The 26,830-nt window shown below is 44.9% G+C and overlaps 1 long non-coding RNA gene across 1 annotated transcript in view; it reads right to left on the bottom strand.

The window, feature by feature from the left end:
* Window positions 1–12,693, bottom strand: part of LOC138566606 (uncharacterized) — a 52,278-nt gene extending 39,585 nt beyond the window's left edge. Inside the window, exons 1-2 of the long non-coding RNA XR_011301976.1 lie at window positions 12,579–12,693; window positions 11,718–11,844 (exon numbers count right to left, since the gene is read on the bottom strand). This is a non-coding gene — a long non-coding RNA (uncharacterized lncRNA). The remainder of the gene's footprint in view (window positions 1–11,717; window positions 11,845–12,578) is intronic.
* Between the last annotated feature and the right edge of the window lie 14,137 nt (window positions 12,694–26,830).

Below are 26,830 nucleotides of genomic sequence, written 5' to 3'. Positions count from 1 at the left end.
GAGTTTTACTCGCGATTTCACTGGCGCGAGCGGGGTACACGTATTTCGAGAGGTGCACAGGGAGTTTTACTTGTGATTTTGCTGGCCTGAGTGGGGTACGCGTATTCCCGGGGTGCGCAGGGAGTTTTACACGTGATTTCGCTGGGGCGGGCGGGTACGCATATTCCGGGGGTGCGCTGGGAGTTTTACACACGATTTTGCTGGCGCAAGCAGAGTATGTGTATTCCGAGGGGTGCGCGGGGAGTTTTACATGCGATTTCGCTGGCACGAGTGGGGTACGCGTATTCCGAGGGGTGCGTGGGGACTTTTACTTGCGATTTCGCTGGCGCAAGCTGTGTACCCTATTCAAGTAGGTGCACAAGTACATTTTCATGCGTTTTGGCTGTAGTGAGCGGGGTACGCATAGTCTTTCACGCGATTACAGTGTAGCGTGCCTATTAGCTGGCCCAGGGTTAGCACGGCCCTTTGCGCCGTATTGGGGGATTCGATGGCTTTTCCTTGCGCAAGGGGCATTTTTGGGGGCGTAACTGGTGCTGCAGGATGTTCACTGCGCCACGGCTGAAAATGGCTTAGGAAATCCATGAATATGTGGTGCGCCAGAATGCTGTTTAGCGCACACGGCTGGCACACACTGGCGCACGATCCCTCTCTGCACCAGCCGCGTGTGCTGCTTCTGCGCCGAATGCTATGAATTACCCCCTTAGTGGGGTGCTCTTTCTGGAAATTGGCAAACCTTTCTAATGGGAGCCTTGTGGGAACTTGAAAAGTGTGTTAGCTGGGGCCATATGGAGGCTTGAAAAGCTAGCTGAATTGGGTATTTTAGAACATTGAAATGTATGCAAAATGGTACATCCTGGGGAATTACATCAATGTGTGGATTACAGAAATAATGGTGTGTGCTAACTGGTGCATAATGGGCTTGTAGAGAACGTGCTGGACACTGCAAAATATCCAGACTGAGCGCTTGTGCACTCTCCGTGTGCTCCAGGAAACCATGACACTTGTAAAGTGTCCTAGCTACGACATTTATTTTCCTTCTTTCGTCCTTCCATTCTGTTTGTTATTGTGTATCCGTTCTGCATTTGACTCATTGTTATGTTAGTTAAATACAATAACATATGTTACACATTACAAGAAAAAAGAAATATGCCATTTTAGGCATTGTTCGAATTTTAAATGTGCTCTCACTTGGGCATTATCGAGCGCCGGAAAGTGTGCTAGGGAATATGGGAACATGGGAACATAACGTGTGCATGATGTGGGAATATGGGAATGCAAAGTGTGTTAAGTGGGGGAATATGGGAACTCGAAGTATGCATGATAGGGGAATATGGGAATGCAAAGTGTGCATTCTGGGGGAATATGTGAATGCAAAGTGTGCTAAGTGGGGGAATATGGGAATGCAAAGTGTGCATGATGGGGGAATATGGGAATGCTAAATGGGGGAATATGGGAACATAACGTGTGCATGATGGGGGAATATAAGAATGCAAAGTGTGCATGCTGGGGGAATATGGGAATGCAAAATGTGTTAAGTGGGGGAATATGGGAACATAAAGTGCGCATGGTGGGGAAATGTGGGAATGCAAAGTGTGCTAAGTGGGGGAATATGGGAATGCAAAGTGTGCTAAGTGAGGGAATATGAGAACGCAAAGTGTGCATGATAGGGGAATATGGGAATGCAAAGTGTGCTAAGTGGGGGAATATGGGAACATAAAGTGTGCATGATGGGGGAATATGGGAATGCAAAGTGTGCTAAGTGGGGGAATATGGGAACGTAACATGTGCATGATGGGGGAATATGGGAATGCAAAGTGTGCATGCTGGGGGAATATGGGAATGCTAAGTGGGGGATTATGGGAACATAACGTGTGCATGATGGGGGAATATGAGATGCAAAGTATGCATGCTAGGGGAATATGGGAATGCAAAGTGTGCTAAGTGGGGGAATATGAGAACGCAAAGTGTGCATGATGGGAGAATATGGGAATGCAGAGTGTGCTAAGTGGGGGAATATGGGAATGCAAAGTGTGCTAAGTGGGGGAATATGAGAACGCAAAGTGTGCATGATGGGAGAATATGGGAATGCAGAGTGTGCTAAGTGGGGGAATATGGGAATGCAAAGTGTGCTAAGTGGGGGAATACGGGAACGTAACGTGTGCATGATGGGGGAATATGGGAATGCAAAGTGTGCATGCTGGGGGAATATGGGGATGCAAAGTGTGGTAAGTGGGGGAATATGGGAACGCAAAGTGTGCATGATGGGGGAATTATGGGATTACAAAGTGTTCTAAATGGGGGAATATGAGAACATAAAGTGTGCATGATGGGGGAATATGGGAATGCTAAATGGTGGAATATGGGAACGTAACGTGTGCATGATGGGGGAATATCGGAATGCAAAGTGTGCATGCTGGGGGAATATGGGAATGCAAAGTGTGCTAAGTGGGGGAATATGGGAACGCAAAGTGTGCATGATGGGGGGATATGGTAAAGCAAATTGTGCATGCTGGGGGAATATGGGAATGCAAAGTGTGCTAAGTGGGGGAATATGGGAATGCAAAGTGTGCATGATGGGGGAATATGGGAATGCAAAGTGTGCATGATGGGGGAATATGGGAATGCAAAGTGTGTTAAGTGGGGGAATATGGGAACACAAAGTGTGCATGAGGGGGAATATGGGAATGCAAAGTGTGCTAAATGGGGGAATATGTGAACGCAAAATGTGCATGATGGGGGAATATGGGAATGCAAAGTGTGCTAAATGGGGGAATATGGGAACGTAACGTGTGCATGATGGGCGAATATGGGAATGCAAAGGGCCCTAAATTGGGGGATATGGGAAGGTAACGTGTGCATGATGGGGGAATATGGGAATGCAAAGTGTGCTAAGTGGGGGAATATGGGAATGCAAAGTGTGCATGAGGGGGGAATATGGGAACGCAAATTGTGCTAAGTGGGGGAATATGGAAACGTAAAGTGTGAATGCTGGGGGAATATGAGAATGCAAAGTGTGCATGGTGGGGCATTGTGGTAATAATGTGTAAAACGTGCTAAGCGGCCATTACTGTTACTTCAAACATGTGATTTGATGTGGGTAAAGAGACTGCGCTTCAGACCTACCTCACCCCCAGTCAGCAACCTCTCACCATGCCATATATCATTATTTGGCATCTCTTCCCTCCAATGTTCAGATGGCTTTCTAATCTTCCCCTTTACTTTTTCAGAGCTTATGTGACAGAGGCCTCAGTTATTTTATTATTTAGTTTGGCTTTTTTTGGATTGACATTTACAGTGTAGGTTGTCCTGTAATGTGTATGCAGACTTTTCTGGAGGGAGGGAACAATCCAATGTTGGATAGGGAGGTTGTTTGTGGGATTGTGAGTCCTAATGGATTTTGTATTAAGTTATGATGTGTTGATAAACGTTTCCAATAAATTAAGAATAAAACAAAATAGTAGGATTTCTTTTATTATCAGTAATAATGGACGGTTTGATTCACTTTCTTTAGGTTTCTGTTAAATATTATTTTTTTCATTTTTGGCTTTCATTCCATTTGACTCCATTTGATATGTGTGCTTCTCCTGAGGAACATTTCTTTACTACTGTACTTTAATTCTAAAACGGTGGTATTGGTCATTTGTGGTATTGGTCTTCCTGAATGCTTCATGAGAAATAGGTCATCATTTTGCTCTTGCGGATCAGATAGATTTCAGCCTCTCTAATCTTTTATGAAGTGCACCTTAGATGGCAGAGCAGTTCCACGTCATTATAGATTCATATACAGCCTCCGGAAGAATATTAAGGAGGAAACGAATATTTTGCGTTCTGCTATAGATTGCAAACCTTCTGGTGACGTTAGATTAGCATTTCAAGAGATGCTGATTTGTATCCCTTATTTTATGTTTATTATTTCCTGCAGGCTGACCATCCAGGCGGACAAACATTTTATCATTTTTCCAGCTCCAGAAGTCAGCGAAAAAGAAATAAGGTGAGTGAAAGGGATAGCAACATTGGGTTAGGGGTTTCTGGTTACAGTGAGGATCAGTGTGTTAAAAATAGAAGAGGGACAAGAACGGTAAGTATCATGTGGGGTGATGCAGAGGAAAAGATTCGCATGGGGGATCCCACCTTTAAAAATAAGCACATCTAAAAGCAATGATCAAGAAAGGGTCAACTTTGTGAAAGGTCGAACTTTGACAGTCCACTTTCGGACTCAAATAATACAAAATAAAAAGTTGACCATAACTGGGTCAACTTTTGACCGGCTCTTTAGGTCGCCTCACAATTAGAAGTTGACCTCAGGAGACGGAAGCATCCATATACATGAAGCTGTGCGCCCTTATGCACACTGTGGTGAAGAGCATTTCGGCCCCACCTTTGGAGGACTGACTATGCCAAGAAATGTTCGGCCTCGTTTTGAAATGAGTAAACTTAGAGGGGTCCGTCTCTGTTTGAACCTTTGTGCAATGTTCTTCATTTCCAGTGCATAGTGTTAACACCCGGCGGTTCCGTGTTAACAATGTTTGCTTCCTCAGTGCTTCCTTGAGGAGACATTGAACGCCCATTACAATACGCTGTGCTGGGAATCTCCAGCACAGACTCCTCCTAGTACATGCTATGAATTAAAAAAAAGCAACACAACAAGTTCCGTTATGAAAACATGCACTCAAGGCCAAAGCCTCGTGAGGGTCAACAAGCAAACAACTGTGGAAATGTTGCCATGTACAATCTTGTGAAATTACTACGTCACGATGGAACCATGTGTATCTGTTTATTACTTCAGAAACCTTGCTTTTGTAGCTCACAATGCAGCTATTGGAACCGCACGGTGTTGGCTTGATCAGTAATCTTAATTTTTTTTCCGTATTTATGAACTGGGTGTGGGGGGGTTCTAATCTGAGGACTTTGAATTCGAGCAGAAGGGATGCAAAGCAACTTTCCTGATCACTCAATAGTCAACACCAAGACCCTTTGACTCAACAAGAAAGTTTGCATTTGCCTATTGGTCAGTTGTTACCAGCTGATGGATCAAGCCCTGCAGAAAAAGTGTATAAACCCATTCTGTGGTTGACATGAATAGATTCTTTGGTTGACCTGAATAGCTATGGAGAGAAACTGCGCCTGGCTTCATTACAGAGGGATGCTGCTGGAGAGAAGGGGTGCGAGAAGCCCGGAACGGTGGTCAGTGAGGCGGAAATGGAGCAGCAGTCTAGAGCAAGCTGGAAAAGCTTGGCTGTTAGAAAGCTTTCCCCATTCTTACCAACATGAAAGTGTTTTGGATTTAATTGCAAACTGGGTGTCAGCAGAGGCAGGCCTTGCAACAGCTGTACGCGTGAAAGAAATTAAGTCATAACTGTCATGTTGCAATTGACTTTGACTAGCATTGATTGAGAATTGATTACATGGTTTGGAATATTAGTTAGGCACCCTAACATCTTTTTAATTGCATTCAATGCCGAATATATTTAAGCATAGTGAATTGGGTTTCACACTTTATTACACTGTTTTTTCTAAACAGGAGCAGAGCCTTGGAATCTTATATAGCAGCGGTTTACCGTTAATTGAAAAAGGCGTATGTAACAGGTGTGTGTGGGTTTACCAGAAAGTTCCTACATTGTCGTTTGTGGCTGGAGGCCATATTTCTCATATAAATGGTTTAAACAGAGAACCTTTCATAATTATGAATTAAGTAATTTAAATTGACATTCGTGTTATAAGACAGATGGTAGAGCATTAAAAGCATCATGTATTCTCCTAAAATGGTTAGTATAGGATGACTATAGGAATTCTTTATATCAAAAACTAGCGTCACTTTTCAGAATAAAAATGAGAAAAAAGAAAGCGTGCTTTATATTTTTAGCAGCTTTACATGGCAGTCAATATTTGCGGCCAGATTTGTGATGCCAGACGGCATAAAGAAACGCAACATTTTTGAGAAGTGCTAATGAATGTTTACCTGCAAGCGATGCAGGCTTAGAATGGCTCCCAATCTTTAAATACTGACATAATTAATTGTGACTCATCTGAAGGAGAGTGCCGGTTCTAGATCCAACAAAGTCAGTCTAGAATCTCAGCCATTCACTTTCTGAGATCGAACTGTTGCATAATATGGGTTAGCAATATCGCTCCAATGTTGTTCTCATCCCACAAAATGGCCTTCATCTCCACTTGGGCTGGGCTGAACTGATTGGCGAGGGTTGGGTTTACAAACATGATATCAATCTGCTTGTTCGGGTCCAACAGACACTGGAGCAGCTGAAGCAGAAGTTGCAATACTCCAACACTGGGAGGAAGGAATGTTAGTGGGGGTGGAAAATAAGGCAAAATGCGATATGGTAGAAATGTGATTGCAGGCCATGACTTAGAGGGTTTAGGACAAGGCAGCCCAACCCAGGGCTGAGACAGAGGCGGCACATGCCTAGGCCAGTGATCACGAGGAGGCCGCATGGGCCTAGCTAGGCACGCCAGGCCTCCAAGAACAGCTGGGTCCTGGTTCATGCAAAGTGCAGAGCTGTCACTACTTTGCACAGAGTTGACAGTCAATGTACTCCCCCCAGCTGCAAGATGGTAGAAGCCATCCTCGAGCATGCCAGTCGCATGCCACCTTGGCGGGGCTGCGTGCTCCCTAAGACCAGGCCATGTCTGCAATGCCACCATTTACAACTGTGGCAACACCCTGCCACCTACTGCTGCCTCCTTCTCTACCTTCCCCTTCTCAGCAGAGCATTACCTGTGTGGCCAAGAAGGTGGTTGGCATGCAGTGGGAGTGGCCACCCATCATGCCTAGTGGAGGCAATTAATCATTTATTTTTCTGTCACCCCTTCCTCTTTGAAGATTTTATTTTTGTTTCACTCCACGTTTGAAACACTTAGATTTGACGACATTGATACTGTCCTGCATGCACTAGCCCCGGAAGAGCTGCTCTGGGGGCCCAGGTGGTATAAGAGCCAAATGTGTAAAGTCCAGGGCCCTCACCATATTGTAAAAGCTGGCTATGCCATTTAATTTAGTTTCGAAGTGAAACGTATGCACTGCACATTGGGTCATTGGGGAACACAGTGATTTGATTTGACTTGATTTATTTTCATATGTATAGCGCCTTAGACCAAAGCACTGGACATAAGATATATGTTACAATGAAAGATGCAATCAAAAAGAGAAATCTAATCAAGGGGATAGTAGATGGTTATTAAGCTGGGTTTTGCACAGAGGTAATGTAGAAATAGAGGGAAGAGAAAGATGGAGAGAGGGAGAGAGAGAGAGAGAGAGCGAGAGAGCGAGAGAGAGAGAAAGAGAAAGAAAAAAAAATAGAAAAAATCCCAAAACAATTGGAGCAAGCAGAGAAAAGGATAGATAATGGGAGGGCCAGACAAAAGAAATTGAGATTGAGCCTGGAGAATCTGATTCGGTACATGAACAGAGACAAGAGGTGTAAGGTAAGGGGGCAAGATTATTAAGGCATTTAAAAACTATACAAAGAAAATGAAACAGTAAACAGGATTCAAAGGACAGCCAACGTAAGGAAAGGAAGGCAGGATGAATTGGCTCACGTGGAGAAAGAGAGAAAAGGAGAGGAATAGAGGAATTATGTATAGAACGGAGAGGGTAACGCGTGTACGCTGGAAGGTCAAAGAGGATAGCAGAGCAATAGACTAAGCTTGAAAAGGCCAGCGAAGAGAGCAGCAGTTTAGTACCAGGAGTGGTAAGAAAAGGGCGAGCCTTCTGTGGTGGCAGCATGAACAGGAGACTGAGGATATTTGGGAAGCAAAGGAGAGAAACATAATGCCCACATTGCAGGAAGTAGGGAAGGGAGCAATAGAAGAGGAGGGAGGGGAGACAATAGTAGGAGGCGGAAGCAGAGGAGGGATAGTGAAGGCAGGACAGAAAATCACCTCCGTTTTTTAGGTGAAGAAAGTGAGAGGTCATCCAAGACAGGATGGCAAATAGACAAGCAGACAGGTTTGAATGTATTTCAGCAGAAAAGGAAGAAAGGGAAAGAAGGATCTGGGAGTCATAGGAGACTTTGAAGGAAGAATTAATAGTGGCCAGAGGGCTGCTATACAGAGCGAGCAATAGGGGGCCAAGAAAAGAACCTTGTGGTATGATAGGGGAACATTTCCTGAGCCGAGAAACAGAGAAAGAATGCGGTGATAGATAAGTTGTAAATCAGTTCAAGACTGTGCCACGAAGACCAAGATTGTGAAGAGAGGAAAGCAGAATAGAGTGATCCAGTGTGTCAAGAAGAATGTTTAGAAGAGCGAGCTGCCAAAAGGGAGTTAGTGACCACAAGGAGAGCGGTTTCATTAGACTCTACGGGTCGAAAATCCGGATTACCAAGGGGGAAGGAGAGCATTCGAGAGGACATGATGAGAGATCAGGGAGAATAATTTGTACTCAAGACGTTTTGGTAGGAAAGAGAATAGAGAGATAGGACGGAAACGATCATAGAGGGTTTTTGTAAATGGAAGAATCGAAGTGTGTTTTAAGAAAGAGGCAAAACAGCACGAGGAAAGGAGGTTTGAAATAAAGCAGTAAGGAAGGGAATGAGGAGCTAGCAAGCGGAACAAGGGGGAAGGGAAGAGGGAAACAGGGGCAGAGGGGGATTGTCCCTAGAAAGGATGCTAGAGACTGCAGAATCAGAGAGAGGATGAAATGAAGACATTATCCTGGAGGCCGGAGAAGAGGGCATGGCGAAAGAAGAGGGGGAAGAAGTAAGGGATGAACACAATAGGGGCATTTTAAAGGAGGAAAAAGTGGCGAAGTCAGGGGTGGGGGTGGGTGGGGCAGTGAAAGTAGAGAGAGTACCAGAATACAGATCAGGAGGAGAAAGGATGCGATTAGGAGTACAGAATAAGTGATGATGTTGAGAACAAAGGGAGGTAAAAAGAGTGTTGAAATATTTCTTCTTTGCTGCTAGCAAGAGTGAATTAAAGGTAGAGTGGAGACAGGAAAGAGAAACAAGGTTAGCGGACAGGTGGGTCTTATGCCAGTGGCGTTCTAGCTTGCATAGAAGCCGCCTAAGGAGTCTGAGAGAAGGGTTTATCCAGGTTTGAGAAGGGTTATGGGAGAGGAGAAAAGGAGAGGAAGTATATAGGAAGTCCAGTGTGTCTAGAAGCGTAGAGGGTAGAACAGAGACAGCAGAGTCAGGAACAAGGGAGGAAAACACTTTGAGAGGTAAGCATAGAAAAAGAGCACAGTTTAAGGACGACGGGTCGAAGGCCCGGAGATGATGATCAAGAAATGTTGAAGAGGGAAGTGGACAGCTAGTTGTGGACAGATGAAGACTGAGAAAGAGAGAAGTACATGATAGAAGCAAGGAATTGAAAGAGAAGACATGGAGGAAACAAATTGTATAGTAGAAAACATCAAATCAAGAGATGAGCAAGAGACGTGCGATGGAGGGGTAGGAATGGGGAAAAGATAAGAAAAATCGAGAATAGATAGGAGTATTGGAGTGAGAGGTGGCGAAATGAAGTTTAAAGTCGCCCTGGAGAATCAAGTGGGATTCAAGAGAAAGAAGAAAAGATAGTAAAGAGGCAAAATCATCGCAGAAAGATAAAATGGGTCCAGAGGAGGGGTAATAAATGGTTAAAAAAACCTAGTGGGTATGTATAGAAAAATATGTGAAATGATGTTCAAAAGGGAGCTCTCCTAGCCACACATAACATCCACATCCACCAATACTCTGATGACACACAGCTATGCCTCAAGATCGACTCCATCAAGGACATCCACTGACACAAAACCTGCCTCTCGCTGATCCAGTCTTGGATTTCCAGTGCATACTTGAAGCTCAACCCCTCCAAGGCCGAATTCCTACTCCTTACCAGCAACACCGAACACCCAAACATTACAGACCTGGCTATCAACCATGAACCTTGAGTACTTCACATCCAAGCTCACCTCCTATGCCTAGTCCCCCGGGTTCCACATCGACAAACACCTCTCCTTCAAGGCACACTTTGCTAAGAAAACTCAGAGAGCTTGGTATCAGCTCTCCTTTCTGCGCAAAGTCAAGCCCTTCCTCCATTTGGACAGATTTAGATCCACCATTCGTGCACTGGTCCTATCCCGGTATCCATGCACCTGGATGGGGCAATGCCAGCTACGAACGCCTCCCGTTGTTTTCTCTTGTGCCCCTGAGAAGTGCCCCTTCACTGGCTCCCACTGCACGCATGAATCACCTTCTCAAGGGTAGGTGTGCGCTCAATAAATACCTTAATAACGATAGTAATAAAAGGGTGATTGGTTGAACAGGAGAAAGAGTACCAACAGGGGAGAAAAGAATGCCCACACTCCCACCCTGCCCAGAGAGACGAGTGGTATGAGAAAAGGAAGACGAGGGAGTTAATAGAGCAGAGTTAGTGTTAAATGATGTAAACCAGGTTTCGGCTGGACAGAGAACGTGAAGATGAGGGTGAAGAAAAGTATCCAACACCATACGAGCTTCGTTGCACAAGGAACCGACATTCCAGAGTGCAACGTTTGGGGTGAGAAGAGGGTCCGTTAATGGTGGATACGAGGTTATCAGGATTACGGAATTAAGAATGGAAAGCATGAGGGGGATTGGACCAATGGACTGGAATAGTTTGAGATATATGCTATGCTGTACAAAGACTAAAGAAAGGTAAGGAGGGATAGGCCATGAATTGCAAAATGAAACTGCAATGGTTGAGAAAAAGCACCCTAGGCCTAGAAGAAATCAGATGCTCAAGATTGATTTCAGGGCATGCTGCAAAGAAATGTAAAATGGAAGAAGAGGCTCCATAGTCAGGCTAGAGGATGTAAGGGAAAGGAAAGAAAGGGATGTGAGTCATTGCACGTCAAGGCTGGTAGGCACCACTGATCCACAGCTGACAGCTGCAGACAGTGGTGCAGGGACTTTGCCTGACTTTGCCGGGCTTCGCCGGTACTAGATCTTAAGAGATCAGGTGGATTGGCTGGCGATGGTGTGGCAGGCACGGGCATGGCTCTTGTACTGCACCAAGGCGCGGCTGACCAGCGCTGGAGGGAAGAATTCCTCAGATGTACAGAGTGCTGTGCCAAGAGTAGGGGCAAAGCAGCCTGAGCTGCTGTTGAAGTGAGCCGAGTAACTCTCCCAGGCTCACCGGATCTCAAAGGGGCACTAAGCAGAAGATGAGTGAGATTGCCCCCCCTGCAGACACCACAGACATTGGTGCAGGGACTTTGCCTGATATCCACGTGCATGTTGATTTTGAAGAAGCAGGGCTGGCCAATGCAATGTGCCACCATGTTGCACAGAAATTCAAAACACACTCATGCCTTCACACACTACACCGTATTTACCACATATACTAGCATATACAACAATATACACTACAGTTTCTTTCCTTTTCACCAATTCATAATGATATATTTGGCACCATATTCTCTTTCACAGTATGCCTTTTGTTCAGACCACTCACATTTCTTTGTGGACTTCGTCTACATGTGTTTCAGTCCAGTATAGGCCACACCCCTGCCCAAAACTCTTAGGACCTTCTTCAGGACAATATATACAAACAATTGAGCAGTTCAATATCTGCTCCTGCCAAAATATATAGGGGATAGATGTCTTCAATTGTTCTACAGTTCCCAGTCACCTAAAAACAACAAACACACATATCAAAATCCAACCTCATTTCTTTATCAAGGCATATTTGAATTATGCTACACAACCCAAAATTACTCTGTTGTGCCAACTCACACTAACCTCCAGTTCTGTTGTAAAAGAGGGTATTGTAAGTGTTGGGAAAATCAATCCCTCTTGCTCGAGCGGACCCCGTCGTAATCCTCTAAACAGTCTGTATCCTTCCAATTATGATCAGTTGAATAGCGACCTATAAACCATAGGCCGAGAGTTAACATTCTGTATCCTAATCAAGACTATATCAGCCGAACTATACAAAAAAACACCAGGTCACTTATTCAACTAGAGCTCAGTGCTTTAGCAGTGCCAACCGGTCAGTATATGACATAGTTCTATACTGCAACATGTCCATCTAAAAATAAATATATCTCTTACCAGGTCCATGTTATCTAGTTTAATTACAGATTTTGCACATGTAGCAACAAAGTCACGCGCACTCGCCCATATTGGATGGTTGAATCTTGCACTGGGCTCAATGTTGTAACTACACCAACTTCATGTACTACGGGCTCACCCCTGCATCTGTATCATGACAAACCGCACCTTACAATTTGGCTGCATGATCCAATCTTAATTGCATATATACATGTATACATAAGGATATGGCTGAACTCAGTACATGCTTTTCAATCTACATTACATGTTTGCATCTCCGTATCACCACATTAGCATGGCCATATTCGGTACGTGCTATTTTAGGCAAACGAGGACCATTCCTTATGCCCCACATCCAGTGACTTCAAAGTCATTTTAATACCAGCAACTCATAGCTGCTCCTCTAGTGCAACCATCTTTCATTAGCAACACAGTGTGTGCTGTCTCACTATTCCTTGACAGTTCTAAAATGGGTCACACAATATAAATGACCTGCAACACCATTTTCCAGTTTTAACGTTTTCATCTTCGCGCCGCAAGTTCCCTTACCTACGGTATGCCGTATAAGCGTTTTTTCTCACTCCGGCTCGCTTATGTTAACTGCCGTGAACCGTCCGCCAAGTTCAAAACAGCTGCGACATTTCTCACTTTCGTAAATATTGCGTGACTCGAAAATAGAGGAAGGACTCTATTCCATAATGACTGTGAAAGTCATAGAAAGAGGACTGCAGTGGGAGAACTGTTTCTGCAGCGCCACACATCTTGCATGTGCGGAAAACATACACAGGATGACCATCATATGTTCAATTTCATGTGATAATAATGTACAATGTATTTTACACAAGTCAGTATTGCCACATATGTAATTCTTGAAGTGTGCTGCAGGTCCTGGCGAAAAAAAAACCTTCTGGATTCTCACCAATGTATTCCTTATTTTATTTTTTATTTTTATTGTCCAAACCGCAGACTTTGACTGCTGACTATCTACAGAGGCATTGTATCTTCTTAAATTCATATCTCATTACATCAAAACCCGTCAGTGACGACAGTGCACCAACTTACGGGTCAGATGTAGTAATTCCTTTCAAATTGTCTACACAGACCTCTGTCCTCTGCATCATAAGGCAGAATACAAGTTATGACTAGTCTCAGAATAATCTATTCCATTCTACGGCAATATTCATACCGGTATTCACAGAGTCAAGGGAATGGATCCATGTTTGTTCCAGTTTGTGGAGTAGACTACTCGCATCTCCTCCACGTGCTGGGACCTTTTTTGTTTGTAATACAAACCATCTAATATTATTTTCTGTGTGTTTTGCTCTCACAAAATGATTGACCTGTGGCTTGTCCTTTACCTTGTTTTTTACACAGGACCTATGTTCTGAGATCCTCGTGCGTATTTGTCTCATAGTTTTACCTATGTAAATTTGGTCACATGGGCATAAGATGATATATACCACATTTTTAATGAGGCAGTTCATATGGCCCACTTAATTTTCGTGTGTTCAAATGTATGTCGTGTCTCAGTATACGGACATGCTGCACAGTGCCCACATTTATAGTGGCCTGTCACAGGTTGTGGATCCCACTGATTTAGAACTGTTTGCTCACTTTATTTCTCTAAGTATGTATGCACCAATTTTTGCCTAAGGTTACAATTCCTTTTGAAGGCAAAAAGTGGCTTTTTTTCAAGGCTACCCTGATGTTTCACTAGGTGCCAACCCTGCATAATGCTCTTCTTGATGGCAAGTGGTTAAGCCATTCAAGTGAAGGGCGTTCAATTTTTTTACCTGCTGTTGGATGTTGTTTGGCATCGCCTGCTGTCCATTGAATCCTGACTGCTGACTGCTCCCCGTGGAAGCATTTTACCGGCTGCAATTTGCTTCTCTCTCCTGCTGTGAGAAATCCTGACAGCCCTTTCAGCGTGGCTGGCAGAAGCTCTGCCTACTCCAGGAAGTAGCAGGATAAAAGGAACATTGGTCCACCGTTGCAGTGTTAAGCCCGTTCAAGTGAAGGGCATTCAACTTTTTTACCTGCTTTGGCTGTTGTTTGGCCTCGCCTGGCGTCCATTGAATCTTGACTGCTGACTGCTCCCCGTGGAAACATTTTACCGGCTGTAATTGGCTTCTCTCTCCTGCCGTGAGAAATCCCGAGAGCCCTCTCCGCGTGGCTGTTGGAAGGTCCGTCCACTCCAGGAAGTAGCAGGATAAAAGGAACATTGGTCCGCCCTTGCAGCGTTAAACCCGTTCAAGTGAAGGGCATTAAACTTTTTTACCTGCTGTTGGCTGTTTGCTGCATTGATGCGTGTCCACTCTTGAGTCTTCGAACACTAAGCTTACAGGAGCTGTGTCTCCTGGAGGCTGTGGAGGTGGAGTGAGGCAGGGAGATCGCTGGATTCACCCATCTACCATAAGCACTCTGTGGAAAACAAACAAACCAGAAAGATTCATGCATGCGAGAGAGGTAAAACATCTCAACCGAAGACCCGTGCACAAATGCGCCGGAAACTCAAGGGAGCGAGATCTGAACCTAAACCTGAACCCGAACTCGTATTTGAGCAAACTGGACTCAGGACTGTTGTTTTGCCGGAATTTACCTCAACCACAACATTAAACTCACAAGAAAGTGGCCGCCTGGTGACTATGAGTTGCTCAATCGCTTGTGATCCTGCAATGTTGTCACTAGGGGGCGCTTCAGTCAATCTAGATAACTCAGATAATGGCTCTACTAGTGTAAAAGAACATGAATTGCATGAACTATTGGAACCGAGTGCTCAAATTCTGAGCCCAAATTTACATAGCTTGTACACTGTTGGTGATCGTATCAGTGCTTCCCAGAATTTGCAAAACATCCCTAGGGATGGCTCCTTTGATGGTATTACTGATGTTTGCAATTCATATGATTAGCATTATTACACACCTAAGCGCCTTGATAGTAACCAACCTGGGGCTTTAACTCAGGATTTATTGCCTTCACAGGTAGCACACCTTTGTGTACTTGCGTGGTGCGGTACACAAAGTATGGGGGGGTGTCTCAACTCAGCAGCTTGGGCAAATGAACCCTATCAGTCAAACTGAATACCATGCCTCTACACGCAGTCAAGTTCCATGTTTCATAAAGCCCACTCAGTGGCCTTCCAGAACCCCTGCAAAGGACACACTGCTTACGTCTCTCCCCGACACACACAGTGTGACCCAATGGTCCACCTTGTCACATGCAGTGATCCGAAGGCTCCCATTCAAGGTCTACCAAAAGAATGGCCAGCTGCTTATACGATCAGATTACGCATGAACTACAATCTAGTGATATATATATATATGAAAGAGAAATTGAAAAAATAGATGAGGTCTTCCGTGCTATTTCACCTCAATTGCATCCTGAGCTCCTTAAGGATGTTGGAGCCACAGGATTTGCAATAGTACAGGAAAGCAGGAGTGAAAGACGTGAAAGAAGGATTTGCAATAGTACAGGAAAACAGGAGTGAAAGACGGAACTCGTTGGAAATCCTAAACAAACTTTTATTTGACATATCTCACTTAAACAAAACACAGAAAGATCAAAGCATAAATAGAGAAATTGGGCCTCATTACACGGTAGGCGGTAAACCATGGCGCTATTAGCGCCATGGTTCATGCCGGTAATTTACCGGTACCACCTTGGTGGAAAGGGGAATTACCGCCCCATTCCAAGGTTGGCGGGGCGGTAATTCCCCCTTCCGCCATTGCCCTTCCCCATTCCCATTTTTGCCCCATAGGGCATAATGGGAATGGGGAAGGCGCTAATTATGGTACTGCAAATTGCGGTACCGTAATTAGCTACCTGGGTCCCTTTGCGGGTTGGTTTTTAACGCCTGCAAAAAGCAGGCGTTAAATTCCCCAACCCGCAAAGGGACCTCGTAGTAAGGCGGTAAGGATTTACCGGTACCAGTAAAATACCGGTACCGGTAAACCCTTACCGCCTACCGTGTAATGAGGCCCACTGACTCTATCAAAGACTTTAATGACATTATGAACAGGACTCCTAAACTCACTTTGAATGAAATGGTGCCTAAAAACAAATGGTAAAGTGGCCTGCACAAACGTAGGAGGCTTGATCTGAGCTCATCATCAAGCCCAAGTTGCTCTCAACTAAGAGACTCAAAAAAACGATTACAGCCAGTAGCGCAGAATGACAACAGCACACAAAAACAGGATCAAACCAGATAAAACAAAGAATCTTCTTTGACCACTGATTCCTCATCTAATGATTCATCAATAATGGAACATCCATATCAGAAAATTTGAAAAACTAAGCTTTGAACTCTGACCAAACAAGACGACTCCAAAGCATTCATCCAACAAATTGTAAAGGAGCTGCAACCCATTTTGATGTCGTCAATGGCTATTATAATCTCGCCTTTTATTAAAATCTACAAACAACTTAACGAGAACATCAAAGACTTGATGACTCTGACTGCCCTAATAAATTCTAAAGTTCTAAACTTGGAAAGCGACAATACTCTGTTCAAGTACACCTATCATGACATGAACAAAAGGATTAATGGCTCGTTGAATCTGCTAACTGAACAAAAACAATGTGGCAGCATGGATAGAAAATGATTTGCTGAAGTGGCGAAGGAAGCACTGCTTCTACTAAAGTTAAAAAGGACATTCCTGTGGAGCATCATCAGTTGACACCAACAAATGAGATTTCACAAGATGCAGCTAAACATGACATTCACATGAATTGCACTTCACACGTGGTTGCTTGGGGAACAGTAAGTTCCTGTGATGACAGGCTAACTGACATGAACCACATGGAGCGTCCGTTGGAGAAGTTAAATACAGCTGCTCCTGGGCTAGTAGAGCATAATGTGGTTAGTCACATACAAAGCAGTGAAAAGTATGTGACGGGAAAAAAAAAGACAGGTTCTACCGCTCTTATACAAACATCCCTGATTTAACATGACCCAAAGTCGTGGGCTCCTGTCACTGCAAGTCTTCAGGATATAGTTGCTGGAACAAATGCAACTCAAGACCTAACCATGATGTCTTCATTTTCTAGCGCAATGAAAAGCAGTTTGGGAAAGATAATCCAGCTACTCAGGATTTCCAGCTGCCTACTACATCAGGTATGACGGGAGACGTCAATACAGAACCTGTTCAAAGTATTACTGACGGCATTAAAATAAAAGAAACAAACTCTGAGCTATTTTCCATATTTAGCAAAGGCATTGCGAAATCTAGAACAAAGGCTTGCAAAAATGTGGAAACCAAAAAAACGAAAAATCAAAATTAAAAAAAAACAAGGTACGACCAACTCCTCAAGAAAGTTCCTACGTAATATCAAGACGTTAATTGTCACTGTTAATACTAACAACAACGTAGTGAAGGACAATAACCAACCGAAAGAACATGAAATCCTGGAAGCAAAATCCACGAAGGACGTAGTAGTCATTGATGAGGCCTCAATCGGCCCGATTGACTTATCCACTCATGAAAATGATGCCTCAAACGTTCAGGTGGCGATTTCTTCACCGAAGACTCCAGAAACCAAATCCAGTGCTAGGGATTCACGAGTTGAACCTGCTATTAAGATCAACTTGGATAAACAAGTAGACCCAAGTCTCCTAATGGCTCCACATACAAATACTAATTCGGTACCCCAAAGGGATCCAAAAACTGATTAGAGATGAGATCAAATTGGTTCCTTTAGGGAGAATAGGTACTTTGATTCGACCAGTGGTACCAGTGGTTTTGGTTCCAATGGAGCAATCTACCTCGCCATTTATTTCTTTAAGCAAAAGATGGGAAAAATTAGCATTGAAGCCTGCACTGTGACCACAAGCAAAGGCGCTGCTGCCTAAACATAAGCCCCGTCCCTCAATGAAGCAAGGGTCAATCACAATCTTACTAATGGCCCTAAGCGCTTGACACAATCTCAAGTTCCTGCAAAAAAACATGCTGAAAGACAACATGATCAGAGACAGGAGGCTCGAGGCCATGGGCTGAAAAGTCTTAACAAAGTATCAGGAAAGACTGACAAAAAATCACAGGCCCCATTTAAAATTGGCTTAGAAAGTATAGTAAGTAGTGACAATTTTATTTTGAATCGAAACAATGTATTGTGCCTACTTCATCACGTTCCTAGCTTACAAACCCGTGAATCCAATGACTTAAAAATCGTGGAATTTTTGAAAGAAACTCAAAATGATAAGGTGATTTTACACCTGAACTCAAAGATCAAATTTAACATCTTGTTGGACGCTGCTCCCACACTCATGTCACTGGGATCCGACATATATAAAATTCCAGACGATATTGACAGTAAAGGATTGGGAGAGTCTCCAAAATACATAAAAACATTCAAACAAACTTTGAAGTATAATGTGGAACAAGCTACTAGCTGTAGGGATGAGGCAACCAGCGGTTTTGCATGATCAAAAAGACGCAAGGAATCGCCTGAAGAAAGCATTCCTTGTGTAGACAACTCTTTGGAAGAATGGTGTGACAAACAACTGATCAAAATAACCTTTGCATGTGGAAATTGGACGAAAGAGGATAGTATTGATCACGAAGAATGCAAGTCCTCAAATGAACGAAATAACGACTGGATGTGGGTGGTGGAAGCTCTTTCAATGAACACTCAGAAAAATAACAACTAATGCCAGATAGATTCAAATAAGAACACAATTGTTGCTGGCTCCTGGAACACCAGAGGATTCGCACATTTATTTCAGAAAAACTCGCTAATTGGTATTGACTTAATGTGCATACAAGAATCTTGGCTCTTGGAGTGTCCCTTGTCGGTTGAATTTGAAGTTGCCTTTAATCCCGCTATAAAGAACCCAAAAGGACGACCCATGGCTGGGTTGATAACACTCATTAGGAAAAGTTCTGGTCTACGACTCATTAAAACATGTAATACATCTTCATATATACAGGTTCCAATGATCAGTACTCCAGAACAAGGAGTAATCTATGTCATCAACATATATTGCCATCATCTGTTAGCAGGGACTTTGACCTTTATTGATCAGGTTTCCGCATTGATTGACGATATATATATGAAGAAGATACAAAGTTGAGTCTTATAATCTGTGGAGATCTAAACACTAATTGTATCAATTTAAACCAAGGTAAAACTCCAAACACAGCATCTAGGTGGCGTCTTGAAATCTGCGCATGCTGAATGGGAAAATTAGAGGAGACATACCGGCAAACCACACTTGGAGCAACATGAGATCAAGTTCAGTCCTTGACTTCTTTTTTGTATCAGACAGTTTACATGAGCAAGTTACACACATGCAGGTTTTGGTGGGTCCCCACGGTGACCACAATATGAGGAAAATAACTCTCAAAATGGGAAAAGACCTAAAGGGCAGTCGGTGGAATTGCAGTGTAATTGTTGAGTCCAACAGAGTAAGGCTTTGTTTTAGTAATGACGATGTAAACTCAATCTCAAGGAAATTCTGTGAGGAACAAGATGGGGTTGAATTTGCTCAATTACTAACACAATACATGAAAAAAGTCAAGATCTAAAAAACTGCAAATTCATACCAAGACACAAATTTGACTTAGAAGTCATGAAGCGAAAAAGACTAATGTGTGGCGAAATCAGGAATCTGCACAGTGCCAATGAAACTGAGATTGCAGAGCACAAAAGAGTTGCAAAGCAAAAATATAAGAACTGGGTTAAAGCCCATAAAGCGCTAATGCTCCAGAAGGACTCAGAACTCATGATGCAAAAACTAAAAGATAAAAATTCTCGAGAATTCCGGAAGATAATTAATATGGAGGGTGCGACTCAAACAGCTTTGCAGACCAATTCCGTAACTGAAGCAGACTGGATCAAGTTGTATAGCGAGCTATACAGCAAAAAGGCAACATCAAAGAGCCTGAGTTTAATGTTTCTTGGAACCTAGAGTATGAAAAGAACGACATTCTCAAAATCATAAAGAAAGCAAGATCCTCCAGGGCTCTGGGGCCTGATGGTTTAACCAACTATACCTTGAAGGAGAACCGCGAGAAGTGGACGGTGATGTGCCAAGAACTATTTCACAGAATCAACAGCATGTGCACTATACCCCTGTCCTGGAAAAGCGCAGTTATTGTGCCTGTATTGAAAAAAGGCAATCTGGCCAATCCTAAGTCTTACAGGCCAATAGCGCTGCTAGATGTTCTTGGGAAAGTCTATTCTACATTACTACAACAAATCCTACTTAAGTGGATCACAGCATCAAAACATATCGATTTAAAACAATCTGGTTTCGTGAAGGGTGTCAGAGGCAGTTTGAACTTGATAATAAGAAATCTAATCAAAATGGTGGCAATAAGATCAGGAAGTAAAGGTGACCTGGCCTTCATAGATTTCTCACATGCATTTGACAGCATTGATAGAGAAATGCTGTGGTCCAAGATGAAACAGTGGAATTGTCCTGCCAGTCTTTGAGATTTTTATGCACCTTCGGCAGTGTATAAAAGGCCCCAATTTTCTTCCATGATGTGTCTCATTAAACTGACAATCTCTTTAATGAGACACGCCATGGAAGAAAATTAGCGGAGTAAGGAAGAAGGAACCTTTCTGGTTAAAACTCACACAAAAGTAGGGGCCTTTTATACACTGCCCAAGGTGCATAAAAATCTCAAAGTTATCAACTAGTGGCCTAGTTGATAACTTCGGACCGTCACTGTGCCGCCTGGCACAGTGACGGTCCGAAGGCCGGAACCACGCGCATTCACCCGAGTGCCGGGGACGCAGACGTGCGGCAGGCCACTGAGGGGAGGAGCCTGGCGCGGCGGTTTCGCGCCTGGTATGTGATCGGGCACAGCCGCTCTTCACTGCTGGACGGCCACAAAGTCACGGAGACTGTGGAAGGCGGACAACTACGACCTCTTCCCCCCCCCCCACCGACTCTTCTCCCAGACGGGACCGGGGACGGAACCTGATCAGCGATGTGTGCGCCTGTCGAATTGCCTGAACCTACATCACAAGGTACCCGGGGGTGAGGGGGCGGGAACATCGGGGGTGTGGCGGCCCTTGCCCTTCACCCTCACCCTTGCCGTGGCTTGCCCGGCGACACAACTTGACGAACGCTGGGGACAGTTCCTGGACCCCCTCGCTCCAGTTCCCCCCGGGGTACACACTTATGCGTCGCACGGGCTCCGTGCACGGGGCTACGTGGGAAGCTTGAAACAACACGCTGCAAGGTTGAATACGTGGGAGAGCACAGTCCATCCGTATTAACACTTCCTAGTGCACCACGACGAACAGCGAGACACAGCCATTTCTGGGTCTCATCTTCACGTGAATAGGCCATGCATTAGTGGACGTGGTGGTGCCGACTCAGCTAACACCCCAGCCGGAGGCGGTCATATATACTTCTTGCTGATATCGGGGAACGGCGCAGGTCAAGCAAATCATCCAAGACCCCAGGTGGGAAGAAGAAGGGCCCAATGGATACCTATACTAACACTCCAAGCCAAACCGCAGCTATGGACAAGCACCCGGCACCCGCTGTGTCTGAGGAAGTGGGACTGGCTGAGCACGAGGATAAGCTGGCAACGCTGGTACAGAATGGGTTCTTGGCGGTAAATGTAAAACTGGATGAAATAGTAGCAACCATAGGCTCCATGAGGGCCAGAATTGATAAAGAGAGCGCTCGAATCACAGAAACCGAGAATAGGATATCCGTCAATGAAGACACTATTGCGATCCATAGCCAAGATATATCCCAGATCAAAGAAATGGTCAGCAAATTGCAGAACAAGTGTGAAGACTTCGAATCCCGCTCGAGAAGAAACAATGTGCGAGTGGTTGGTGTGGCGGAATCCTTTGGGAAAAATCAGATGGAGAAGACACTGGAGGGACTGTTCAGATCCCTATTTGACCCCACTGCCTTTTCAGAACAATTCCTAGTTGAAAGGGCGCATAGCACGCTGGCACCGGTCCCTAAACCTGGGGCACCCCCACGTACGATCATTGATCGCCTCTTGAATTATAGGGATAGGGACACAATCCTTTGGCTGGCCAGGGAGGCTGGCACGCTACACTTCGAGGAAAGTCGGATACATATCTACCCTGATTTCTCCTCGGCAGTTCAGGCGAGCAGGCGCTCGTACAAACCGGTAAAGAAACTTTTGAAGGTGCGCCAGATCACATACGCCCTAATATTCCTGGCAAAAATGAGGATTCAGCACGCTGGGAGAGCACATTTTTTTGAAAACCCGACTGAAGCCTTGGCATACATAGAATCCTCTATACCCCTTCCTCCCAGAGGGGACAGACCTGCTCAGAACAACAGACCCCGCCCGACTGACTGAGTTGTAAGGGTTGGTCTAGGACCCTGTCTCCTGGTGGTATTACAGATGGCCTCACAATTTAAGGAAAGTGGGGTGCTGGGGAGCCGGAATTGTCGGTCATGTGAGGCAACATGTCCATCCCTGGAAGGCTCCACAAGTTACGAGGGGGATGTCGTCAAGTTGGGGATGACGATGTGGGAGGGGGAGGGGTTGAAGAGTGTTGGGCAAGTTGTTGTTGTTGCACACCCTTGCAATCTGAAGCGAGCAGTGGGTCCAATGTTGCAGACCCCTGGCCTGGCAAGGGAAGGAGGGTGATAAGTTGTTGGTTGATGGTTAAACAAGTGGTCTCTGAGGTTATGACACGACGCATATTCCATGAGAGGTAAATGAATGGGATGATGGATACTATCCGTACAATTCTTTGTAGACTTGAGGTGCGGTCTGAGAATGAAATTATTGTCCTGGAATGTTAGGGGTCTAAATAACCGGACTAAAACTAGGAAGGTGGGGAATTACATTGCCAGGCATGGTGCCCAAATTGTCATGTTGCAAGAAACACATGCTATGGATGTCAATAATGGATACATAATCCCTGGTTGGGGCAAATCGAGGTTCTATACGAATTACTCGTCTCAGTCCAGAGGGGTCATCACCTTGATACACCCCGGTCTGGGATTCAAGTTGGAAGGGCAGAAAATAGACCCCCTTGGGAGGTATGTCCTTGTTTGGGGTAAGGTCACGGGCAAACAGATCCTATTGGTCAACACGTATGGTCCTAATATCGATGACCCAACCTTTTATACCGATATATACCAGTTGATTACTTCCATTGACGTATCCACCATGGTATGGGGGGGATTTCAATGTTGCCCTTGACCCTGAGTTGGACAGGTCCAGTACGGTTTTGAGACAGCCTATTAAATCTGCCCTTACTCTGAAGCATATCTTATTTCAACTCTCACTGGAGGTGAGATAGGGGTTACACATATTATTCATCGGTGCATGATTCGCAGTCCAGAATTGATTATTGGTTTGTCTCCCCTGCGGTCATCACCGCGATGCAGACTTGTGAAATGCTGCCCCGCACACTGTCTGATCACTCCCCAGTTGCGATGGAGGTTGAATTTCGTGATTGCCCCAGACCGGCTAGAAAATGGAGAATGCCCGGGGGGCTACTGTGTGATCTGGGGGTGGTGGAGGGACTACACATTGAAATTGCGGATTTCCTAGATAGGAACATAGGGTCTGTTGATAGATATTCCACGGTATGGGAATCCTTTAAGGTGTGGATCACGGGAACCCTGTTATCTAAATCTGTGGGACTTCTTAGAGGGGTCCGCGCTGAGCTGACCCAGACTGAACTTACACTGAAAACACTAGAGGAGGCCTATACTTCTACTCGAGACAAGGCGACTCTAGCTGACATACAGACACACTTACAAGAATTTGGTAAAATGGCCTCCAGGGAGGTGCAATATATGGCTGCCCGATCCACGCCCGTAGGTACGGAGAAGGGAATAAGGCTGGCAGGACTCTGTCTAACTTACTGAAGCAGGATAGACATCACAACCGCATCACGAGCACACAGACACCACAGGGGAGGTCCTACTGGGGGAGAAGGAGATAAATGATGAGTTTACTAAATTCTATCAGCAATTATACAGTAACAGAGATACCAAAACAGATACCGAAATTAAAGCATACCTAGACACCCTGCAATTGCCTACACTCCCTGATGAGACACGGCTGGCCATGGACCAGCCGGTTACGGTGGAGGAGATCACTGAGGCGATTAAAGTCCTGGCATCTAACAAAGCTCCGGGGTCCGATGGATAGGGGCGGAATTTTACAAAGAATTCCACGAAGAGCTGGTCCCTGTGCTGCTACATGTCTGGGAAGTATCACTTCAGAGCCAAACACTGCCCCCCTCGATGAGGGAAGCCATTATAACTGTACTCCCTAAACTCCGTCGTCCCCCGCAGGATATATCGTCCTATTGGCCGCTTTCATTGATAAACACTGATGCCAAGATATTCGCAAAAGTGTTGGCCAATAGACTTCTGTCAGAGGTCCTGAGACTGGTACACCCCGACCAAAACGGCTTTGTCCCCACTAGGTCCACGGCCCTCAATCTCCGTAGACTTTTTGGTATTATGGCCCAGATTGACCAAGGGAGGAAGGCTGTGCCGATATCCTTAGATGCCGAAAAGGCCTTCGATTCCGTCTCGTGGGCCTATCTGCTGGCGGAGCTGAGGGCGTTTGGTATCGGCCCTAGTTTCATCGCATATGTGAATCTACTATACACGAACCCTGGAGCCCGAGTGCTGACCAACCACACCATCTCTGACTTATTTCTGTTGGGAAGGGGCACCAGACAAGGTTGCCCGTTCTCGGCCATACTTTTTGCGTTAACAATAGAGCCGATGGCGATTGCAGTCAGACTTAGACACTCAAACAGGGGCATAAACCTGAAAGGGGCCACCCAGCTGATATCTCTATACGCGGACGATACCCTTCTGTATGTTCGCGAGCCAGAACACAATATCGCTCCTATTATGGCGGAGATTCAGGAATTCACGGCGCACTCAGGATACTCCATAAATAAGGGGAAGTCTGAGACATTCCCTCTCACACTGGCAACCACGTCCCCCGCCTATACGTGCGGACTCATATGGGCTGCGCAATCCATTAGATACTTGGGAATAGTGGTCTCCAAGGATAAACAAACTCTATACTCGGACAATCATGAGAGTGCGCTACAAGCCCTGAGCACTAAATTACTGATGTGGGACCGCCTCCCAATCTCACTACATGGGAGAGTTGCGGTCCTCAAAATGATAGTCTTGCCCAAGCTTCTGTATTTTTTTGTTAACATCCCCATATGGCCAGGCCGGCCCTTTTTCAATAAGCTTAGATCAATAGCCACAACCTTTCTGTGGAATGGTAAAACCCCTAGGATAGGATGGGACAAATTGATTGAGCGTTATTCTGCCGGAGGCCTAACGGCACCCGATTTCGAACTATACTATGACGCTGCCCAAGCCCAATTTCCGAGGTATTGGTATGATAACTCCAGTGGATCCCCACACGTGGAGATAGAAGAACTCACCACACAACCCACAAACATACAATCCGTGATATTTGATACACGGTATAGAGATACATGTGAATTCAACCCGGTGTGCCGCACGGTGGATGCGTGGAAAGCGATATTTAAGAGACTGGGATTGGAGTGTCCCTATAACCCTGCGATTCCCCTTTGGAACTACCTTGGTATACCGCCAACTCATGATGACGGGTTGCACGAAGCATGGGACCCCAACGAGGAGATGAAACTGGGGGACCTGTTTATTGATGGAAGGTTTGCGACCCTGGAGGATATAACGAGGGCGCTCGGCAGGGGTCCGCGTAGGATGCTACAGTACTACCGTATACGATCAGCCTTTCAGAAACACTGGCCCACCTTCCCTGAAGAGCCCCCTACCCATCCTTGTGTACAATTAGTGCGGTTAGGGCGGTTTGGGGATCTCAAATTATATACTGCAGTCCAAACACACTCCCCCTCGACCAACCTGGTTAAAGTTAAGTGGGAAAGGGACCTGCAGACCCCCTTAGATGACCAAACCTGGGAGAGATACTGTTCGCTCACCAAGCGAGTGTCCCTAAACGCTGGCCTGCGCTTGATTCAGTTTAAAATTATAAATAGACTACACTATACTCCAGCCAAAATAGCGAAGTTTGCGCCGGGTGGGTCTGGTGAGTGTCCCAAATGCAAAGCAGGGGAGGCTGAGGCATTCCATATGTACTGGAGGTGTCCGATGATGGCTGGTTTCTGGAGGGAGGTGGCAGAGATGCTGGAAGAAATTACATTGATCCCCCCCGACACTTACACCGCAGAAATATTTGTTTGGTGATATAGGCAAGTGCTCTGAAAAGGTCAGGAGACTGTTCAACGTTTCATGTGCAGTAGCTAAAAAATGTATTTTACAACAATGGAAGAGCGCTGGACCACCCAGCATGAAACATTTCCTTAAATAACTGACTTATGTCAATGAAGCTGAGGAGCAGTTTGTCCTAACGCGCCCATCGGCAAGCAGACCTAAAGATATATGGGGACCCTTTCGAATGTATTTGTGCAATATTATTTCGGATGTTGATGACAATATATAACTCTGACACCTTGAGGATAAGTATGATGTACGATTTATGTGTATCTTGGTAATGTTGTGATTGTGTTGTATATCTCTATGACCCCTAATAAAAAGAGTTTAAAAAAAAGAAGATACCATGCCTCTGTAGATAGGCAGCAGTCAAAGTCTGCGGTTTGGACAATAAAAAAATAAAATAAAAAATAAAGAATTATTGGTGATAATCACATTGGTGGGAATCCAGAAGGTTGTTTTTCCCCAGGACCTGCAGCACACTTCAAGAATTACATATGTGGCAATACTGACCTTTGTAAAATAGATTGTACATTATTATCACACAGAATTGAACCTGCACCGAATCTGCTACTGG

The sequence above is a fragment of the Ambystoma mexicanum genome, chromosome 2p (genome assembly GCF_040938575.1).
Source record: "Ambystoma mexicanum isolate Mex_15411 chromosome 2p, UKY_AmexF1_1, whole genome shotgun sequence".
Taxonomy (NCBI): Eukaryota; Metazoa; Chordata; class Amphibia; order Caudata; family Ambystomatidae; genus Ambystoma; species Ambystoma mexicanum.
Note: the sequence above shows the minus strand (reverse complement) of the source record. Positions and strands in the feature narration are given on the sequence as shown.